Source organism: Oncorhynchus mykiss, chromosome 8, assembly GCF_013265735.2.
Source record: "Oncorhynchus mykiss isolate Arlee chromosome 8, USDA_OmykA_1.1, whole genome shotgun sequence".
NCBI classification, from domain to species: Eukaryota; Metazoa; Chordata; class Actinopteri; order Salmoniformes; family Salmonidae; genus Oncorhynchus; species Oncorhynchus mykiss.
In genome coordinates this window covers 50730941-50740451 of record NC_048572.1, presented here as the reverse complement: position 1 = coordinate 50740451, position 9511 = coordinate 50730941, and positions in this window count along the sequence as shown.

Below are 9511 nucleotides of genomic sequence, written 5' to 3'. Positions count from 1 at the left end.
TCAAAATATGCTTTTGAACCATAGCTAAACAAGCATTTGTGTAAGAGTATTGATAGCCTAGCATTGCATTAAGCCTAGCATTCAGCATGCAACATTTTCCACAAAAAAACATAAAAGCATTCAAATAAAATAATTTACCTTTGAAGAACTTCAGATGTTTTCAATGAGGAGACTCTGTTAGATAGCAAATGTTCCGTTTTTACAAAAAATATTATTTGTGTCGACTAACGTTTTGTTCATCACGTTTGGGTAAGAAAAAAAAAAAAAAAAAGTAATTAAAACGCGAACTTTTTTCCAAATAAACTCCATAATATCGACAGAAACATGGCAAACGATGTTTAGAATCAATCCTCAAGGTGTTTTTCACATATCTATCGACGATAAAATCCATTGTGGCAGTTTACTTTCAATTCTGAAGAAATGGAACGCGCATGGACTTACTGATTACGCACACAGGACACCGGGCGGGACACCAGGTAAATGTAGTCTCTTATGGTCAATCTTCCAATGATATGCCTACAAACACGTCACAATGCTGCAGACACCTCGGGGAATATACAGAAAGCGCAGGCTCATTCCTGGCGCATTCACAGCCATATAAGGAGACATTGGAACACAGCGCCTTCAGAATCCGGGGCATTTCCTGTATGAAACATCATCTTGGTTTCGCCTGTTGCATTAGTTCTGGGGCACGCACAGATAATATCTTTGCAGTTTTGGAGACGTCAGAGTTGTGTCTTTCCAAGGATGTTAATTCCATGCATAGTCGAGCATCTTTTCGTGACAAAATATTGCGCTTAAAACGGGCACGTCTTTTTATCCAATAATGACACAGCGCCCCTATAGGTTCAAGAGGTTAAATGACAACACACACTTCATTGAATAATCCCTACTCTTGACCAATGACTGATGAAGGGGCGTAGACTTCGGCTCCGAACATCAGCTTGCCTCAATTTATTTTGTGTTCACAAACAGCCGAACAAACCCTTGCCGAAGACCAAAACGAACAAAAACTTCACAAAATGGCGTCATAATATATGCATGAACTGTTCCGGAAGCGGACGCCTTAAGTGTACAATATATCTCACCACAGTTATTTACCCTCTCTCCCAATACAAGGCATGCTAGGGTTTAGATGGAACCAATAATATCTCACTAGTCTCTAATATCAAATTTAAATCAAATGTATTTATATAGCCCTTCGTACATCAGCTGATACAGAAACCCAGCCTAAAACCCCAAACAGCAAGAAAAGCAGGTGTTGAAGCACTAATAGAGTAGAGGTTTGAAGCCAATTGAATATACCCTTAGCCAAAATGTTATTACGCCTATATCTACACTAGCTCAACATAGCAATATTTCCCTCTCCCAAGATGAAGGCGGTTAGGATTCAGTTTGGAGCCAACAATATATCGCTACTCTTTAGACATTTTCTGACTTCATCATCCCCCTAAGGACAATTTGTTTGCAACACAGAGGTGTGTGTGTAACAAAATCAGCAGCAGCATATTTAGCAGGTTCTGCTCCCCCTGCAGCTTGGCTGTCACTGCTCCCCCATGTCTCCCGTACTGCACCAATGCTGCATTGTCATGTTCTAATGGCCCAGCTGTCAAACAGGCAGGACTTTTTGAGTCGGCTCCAAGCCACTGACTCATCGTATTGGGACCACGTCTTTGAGCGCTCTCCAAATCGATACATCGCTCTCTTTTTTAAATGTTTTACTCTCTCGCTCTCACTCTCCCTCACACACACACTATTTTTCCCTGTCACCCTCCATTTTTGTGTTTGACTATTTCTCTACTCTCTCTTGTCGTGTCTTTGGCTATGCCGGATTAAGTGATATGACATGCTATTCTATAAAGTAATTTCTCCGTAATTAACATTACCTGATTGAGCTAATCATGTAAATGTAATTAACTAGAGTCGGGGCACCACAAAATAATATTTATAGAGCTGTTATCTTACGAATAAACTCTTAAAGACCTAGTAATATTTTACATCAATAGCAGTCAATATTAATCGTCATCTTAATTCAGTCTCATCTGAAAGTTGTAAATTCTACACGAACCCTGGCTAACAAGTTGAATCCGCAATACAAAATTGGGTTTAATTATTTATTTACTAAATACCTAACTAATCACACAGAATTACACATACACATAATTAAATCGTAACTCGATTTCAAATTACGTCATAAAGGAAAAAGTCCCTAGCGGGCGGAACAGATATGACAGCTGGTTACACAAAAGAAAAAGGCTGGGTTTGAGTGAAAGAGCGGGAAGACTGAGGAACAAAGGGCGAAGCTGTGCTATCGTAAATACAGAATCTTATGCATTCTAAATTACCGCCCATTTGGAAAAGGAAAATGCAATAAATATTTACTCTGAGCTGCGCTTCGGTAGGTTGGTGGTAGATGGAAGGCCGTGTTGCCCAACTGAGTCCTTTGTCCTTTGAAGAATGTCTCTGCTGGTAAATTGGATACGTTGTAGTAATGTCGTTATGTGGTAGACGGGATACTCTGTCTGTTCCTTCCTAACCTGCATTTGCAACTGCTGTTGCTAACTCAACGGCTAGGAGGTATCACTTCTGTAGTGAATAAGAGTTCAAAGTACATACCATTCGCAACCAAAGCTCACGCTGATGTTGGCTTCGTTCTGTAGTTATCTGAACCATTCTGACATCGGACCGTCGTCCTCACATCCTCGGAACAGGAGGTTACATTGTCGTCAAGGCTTTATATAGGAAGGGAGAGGAGGGCGTGTTTGAAAAGTTTTATAGCCCATGTCCCTTCACAGGGGCGGGCCACTGATTGAGCATAGCCCTAACCGTATGAAAACCCAAATCTCACATTTTAGAAGCTAAAATCACATTTCATCCCATCACGAATAATTTAATATTCAAACATTTAAATTGAACAACAATTCCATGTGAATCTGATAACTCTGATGTGTAGACTTTCCACTGTAGAGTTTGTCATCTTATCATTGTCTCAGATGACAACCGAACTGACATCATATTCATTAAGTACCACCGCATATGTTCAATTGGTTGGAATACCAGAATATAGTTCATTTCCCACCACCTTCTGATGTTCCCAGAATCTCTATGTTAACCAAGGTGTTTGCAAATGTAACATCAGTAGGGTAGAGAGAGGAAAAAGGGGGGGAAGAGGTATTTATGACTGTCATAAACCTACCCCCAGGCCAACTTCATGACACTCTCAATGGTTTATTTTCAGGGTCATGTCTTTTCTGATATGAAAGTGTACAAAAAGTGGAAAGGGAAGATACATCCAGTTGGACAACTGACTAAGTGCATTCAGTTAGGTGTGATGTCACTAATGCTCTCCTCACTGAATTAAACACCCATTCTCAAATGCCATGTTTGATGTATCTCCTCTTTTAGCTCATCTGAATGAATTAAAAAATAGCTCACTGTCTTAGAAGGTGTCCCAAATGGCACCCTATTCCCTATGTAGGGCACTGCGTTTGAACAAAACCTGATCAAAATAAGTGCACTACATAGTGAATAGGGTGCCATTTGGGACATATCCTTAGTTCGCCTTATCCAGACCCGGGTTGAAATACTATTTGAAATCTTTCAAATATTTTAAGCATCCGCTTTAAGATGGGCACTTTTGGGACTGTTCTATTACATCCATTGCAAAAGGCAAGCTCAATCAAGCACAGCTGAAGTATTTGAAATTATTTCAAATAGTATTTGAACCCATGTCTGCTCTTCTCATATTCAGCACCGATTCTCCTCTGGATACGACTTTCCGTTCTCCAACTAACATTGACCTTTTCAACTATCTGTCTCTGTGGGTATTTATAGCTATTTTCTGTCTGTGGACTGTGTTGAGATCATTTTTAAAGGTGCCGGCCTAACTGGGAGAGTGAGAAGACAACAGCGCTGGTCTTCGGATTGGGTCAGTACCCTTGGGAGCATTCGTTAAGCTCAACGTGACAAGACTACTGACACCTCCCTGTTGCCTAACTTTGGGTAGCTAATGAGGTCGAACACATAAATGTTGGACATGCTACAAAACATTTGATGTTTATGGAATCGAGTGTTTTGACTCATCAGAGTTCTGAAGGTGTGTGCCCCTGTCTGATGGTTGACTTCATGACTATATAGCTGATATGACGGTCATTTCTAAATCAGTATTTTCAGTGCTTCAGCTTAAAGTGCAGCCAAAAGTTCCATGAATATCAAGAAAAATATTCAGCTTTTCATTTTTTTAAATTAATTTGTAAATATTAATAAAAACATAATTCCACTTCGAAATGATTGGGTATTATGTGTAGGCCAGTGACACAAAATCTCAATTTGAATCTATTTTAAATGCAGGAAAAAGTGGAAAAAGGAAAGTGGTGTGAATACTTTCTGAAGGCACTGCAGATGATTCGGCTAAAAGTAGGTGACACTTGCTCAACAAATCCTACATTATTAGCTTAAAAACATGCCAAAAACATGTTTTAACCAGATAATGTAACAATCCCATCAATATGTGAGACAGAGATAGTCACACCCTATTTCTTCAGGTTGTCAGAGTATATTGTCAAAAAGCACAACTCTGTAAGACTGTATTGAGACTACAAAGTAAAGTAGTAAAAATTGCAGTATGGTAACAGCCCAAATATGCTCTTTGTGCTTTGAGGTAACACTCACAGTGGCCTGCAGATGAGTACTAAGAAGAGCACTGCGATAATGATTATTGGAAATTAGAGAACAAAACCTGGGCCAACAAACATCAAACACAGTCAGGACAATGTTTATTATATCCTTTTCGTATAATAAAACCTAGTTGTCAATTTTTTGCTCCTGGCACTGAAGGCATGTCTAGCCTATAGCTACAAAATATCTAGCTTACTCTCAAACAAGGACTGATAACAGTTAGGCTGTCTATGTATAGAGGTCAGTCCCTCCTGATCTCCATCTGTGGTCGCTCTTTTATGGAGGCGGAGAGTGTTTACTCCTGTCAAAATCTGTCCACGATAAGCAGATCGATAAGAAAAACCGCCTGCCTTCTCGCCTTTGGCAAGTATGGGCAGCTGCAGCCCATAATGGTGACCGGAGTATGGGTGTGTCTAAAGGACGGGTGTATGGAAAGAAAATCAGCTAATTGGGTAGATTTGTTGCCCCTCAAGACCGTTTTGCGTGGTTGACTGGGCTGCACGAGTCAAGTCGATAAGCCAGCGACCAGTGCACCGATGTTGTTTCGATGTGCCTGCTGACCACTGATAGGGGCTTGCTACTATCAGTGTGGTGGTGTTGCCGACGGTAGCAAATGTTTTCCCTCCCTTGATTTTATTTCAAGTAGGATAGCAGCCCGCACAAGAAATTACTAATATTGATAACCATCTAGATGTCACCTTGATATGTACATACAATCTACTCAATGGGGAGGGCAACGACACAGCGCTCTTCGCTCCCGCTTGACAAGCACTACTGTCCTGCAACGGCCTGGGAAGTAGCCAGCTATCTAGTAGCCAATATCAGGGTGACAGTCACAGTAAGCACACGCATACAACTCATGAAGCAACAGTACACTGATCATGAGTAGGCCTACTTTTAATACAAAATAAACAATTGTCAGTTTTATAACCTTTTTTAAAAAGTATTATTTGTATAAAACTAACAGTGAAATACGACTCAGACTCAAATGTATGGTAGTTTCGTGGTAAGATACAAAATAAACACTGCTCAATCAATCAAAACCGTTTAACCTGTAGCAGAGCACATTCCCCATGCCCCTTGCTTTTGACACACCCACTACTTCAGACACACCCACTCTCCATACTCCGGTCGCCATGTTGTAATGCAGCTACCCCCTTCTCACCTTTGGAACAACGACTTCAGTTGTTGGAACGGTCACTCGACTATCTTGTCAATATAATAGAAAAGATTTAGTTATGGTCAAGTACTTCCATATTATTGCTTTCTTAGAAAGGCAGTGGCTGTTTGGGATTCCACGCCCACGATACGTAAACATGGATGAGTAGGCTAGTGCGAGAACTTTTGATTAATCTGTTGCTTTCCTAAAAGCACTTCCAAGAAAACATTGAGCAACATTCACAACAGAATATCATTTAATAACAATATAATTTAATAGTGATATAATTTAACTTTCGATGTATACATATTGAATACCATATTGCCAAGACTGCCATTCTTCCTTTACTTCCAAAATCCCTATGATGTTCACAGTTGATTCACAGCTGATCAATGTTGTGTGTGAAAAATGTTAATCTGATAGGAGGACCAGGATCCAGATGTTTTTCTACATGATGAATTGTGTGTGCAGTAACTCCCAATAACCACCATTTGTCACACCCTTTTCTGTTTCACCTGTCTTTGTGATTGCCCCCCCCCCCCCCCCCAGGTGTCGCCCATCTTCCCCATTATCCCCTGTGTATTTATGCCTGTGTTCTCTGTTTGTCTGTTGCCAGTTTGTCTTGTTTGTCAAGTGAACCAGCATTTTTGTCTCAGCTCCCGCTTTTCCCAGTCTCTCTTTTTCTCGCCCTCCTGGTTTTGTTCTGACTCTGAGCCTGCCTGCCTGACCACTCTGCCTGACCCTGAGCCTGCCTGCCTCTGGATTATTGACCTCTGCTTACCCTGAGCCTGCCTATCGTCCGGTACCGTTGCCCCACCTCTGGTTTACTGACCCCTTCCTGCCTTGTCCTGTCTATTGCCTGCCCCTGTTGGATTATTAAACCATTGTTATTTCGACGTTGTCTGCATCTGGGTCTTACCTTCATACCTGATACTATTATCACTAACTCATTTTAACTCCCAGTAACCACCAACTATCACAAACTAAAACTAACTCCAAGTAAACCAACACTAACTATCATAACTCAAACATACTACCAAAAACTCAAACGTACTACCACTAAGTCAAACAACAGATGTGGGATCTTAATTTGGTCACCCTTTTGCTGAAGAACTTTCCTACAATGCAGAAAATTATAAACTTGTAGTGTTGAAGTTTGTAATTTCCACTTTGAAATTTCAGAGTTGACTGTACAAAACCTTAAGAACACCTGTTCCTTCCATGACAGAATCCACCATAATCCAGGTGAAAGCTATGATCCTTTATTGATGTTTACTTGTTAAATCCACTTCATGTTAAAGAAGGATTTTTAAGCCTTGAGATAATTGAGTCATGGATAATAATATGTGTGTGCCATTCAGAGGGTGAAGGGGCAAGACAAAAGATTTAATGCCAAATGCACCGGTTTTGTCAAGAACTACAACGCTGCTGGGTTTTTCACGCCCAACAGTTTTCGATGTGCATCAAGAATGGTCCACCACCCAAAGGACATCCAGCCTACTTGACACAACTGTGGGAATTATTGTAGTCAACACGGGCCAGCATCCCTGTGGAACACTTTGTAGATTCCATGCCTTGACAAATAGAGTCTGTTCTGAGTAATTGACCATTAATTAACATAAACACATTTAGCATCTCCTGGCTTTGACACTGCCACTGATGCAGACCTTTGAAGTGTCTACACTTTAAAAAGTCTAATAAATCCATGTAATATAGCCTACACTTTCACAATAAATCCATTATTTATTTTAGACAGGTCTGAGGAAACATGTTATGAAGAAAATGTCTATTTCAGAAGAACAGAATAGCATAGTCTGAGTTATTTTAGGTTCTGATCTGACTATGCCATATGGTTGTGGGCTACACTCATTTAGCAGGCTAGATTTGCTTTGAATTATGTGGCATTATTTTATAGTATTTTACAGTATGAAGAATACAATTGAACAAAGCTGAATAAAATAGAAAGGATATTTTCTCCAAACCATTTGAAGGAGTGTGCACATGCGGCTATTCTGTTTTGAGCGATTAACAAAGAAACAGGTACTCCTATGTGCTTCATTTTGAGTTATTTGTGTAACTTTAGTTGTGATACAAACATTGGGTTATATAGTTTGATTTTGTATGAATTCTAAGGCTGCATGATGCAGCTCTAATGATGATTTGAAAAAAAGTTGAATGGGAGGCATGAGATCTGCTTTTTTCTGCAGGCTGTACACACTTCCTCAGTCTCTTATTCACAATTTGACAAAAACTTGATAATGCCTCGATTAACCCGGCGCGCATCCTCTTTGTGTTGCCGTAATGCCCACAAAAAAATCCAGGCCTTTTGCAGCCAGTGGCAGTTGTGCCCTTGGGCTGAATAGAATCATTGAAATTCCCCTCTAACTGCGTGCTGTGTGCTGTGAAGCACCTCTCACTCACGTGGCTCTCCGTCATGTGATTGGGTCTTTCTCACAGGCTACAAGTGAAGACAAACACATCGGGGACGCATATTGAAGATATTGGAAGAACTGTCCACGTTTCCTTTTCGTCAGCCAACAAGATGAGTAGGCCTAACGAACAGCAAAATCACTAGCCTATGTCACTCTACCCTCCCCCATGATACAAAAGTCAACCTATTATTTTCTGTGCGAGAAATAAATATTCCAAACGAAATCTGGGACAGTTGTGGGATTCGACAGATCCCAAATTAATACAACTACTAGCATCAAAAAGCTTTTTTACGCAATGAGGCTGACACAAAAGATCAAAACGTTTAGCTTAAAATGTTGCTAAACTATTAGGCTTTTTCTTCACATTATAAGCGCAACAATGTGCACACGGCAGTAGGCTATAAGCGCGAATGTTCCATTAGCGGGAAAACACCATTATCAAAAGTGACCACAAATGCGATTATGCATGTAATAATGATTTTATTATAGTTGCATTTTTATGGTGAAAATGATCTTCCCCAAACTTAAAACTCACGCAGTGTGTATGTATGACAGTTAGACTCTACACCTATTGTAAAGCGGATTAATGTGCTTCATTTGAATAGGTTATTTGGCCACTTTAGTTCTGATACAAACCTTATCAAAACATATAGGCCTATGGGCTAGGCTACATGAGGTGTGGGACAAAGATTAGAAAAATTAGCTCTATAAAGGTATGCATTGTTTCTTGCCTTACACAAGGCATCATTCACAAGTAATAATATATAATTCACAAGTGAAAGGCTAATATTGTCACCCATCAGACTATTCTTGATTTAATCGTGCCTTTACATATACTAAATAATATGTGTGAAATTTGTTAAGGATTTAGAATGGGCCATTATCATGCACCTGTCTCGATACAGGTGCAGGGGGGGAAATACATGTAATCTATGCACTTGGAGGACACTTTCCCCGAGGTTCATGTTCATGCCAGCCAGGTAGGCTATACTCCTGTTGTAAAGACAAGCGATGTGCTTAAAATTAGGAAAGTTGAGATATAAATATATTAGGCCTAGCCTATAGAAAGCTGATGGGATCCTCCTCTTTTTAAAAGGATCGGCATTCCGTCAATCATGCAGCGCGTTATATTAAGATCACAGATTTTAGAGTAACAACACATGTCGGCACATAGAAGTCTCTTATATCGGCTGAAAGGTAAAATTTGTGTTAATATGTGTTAATGTGTTAATGTGTTAATGTG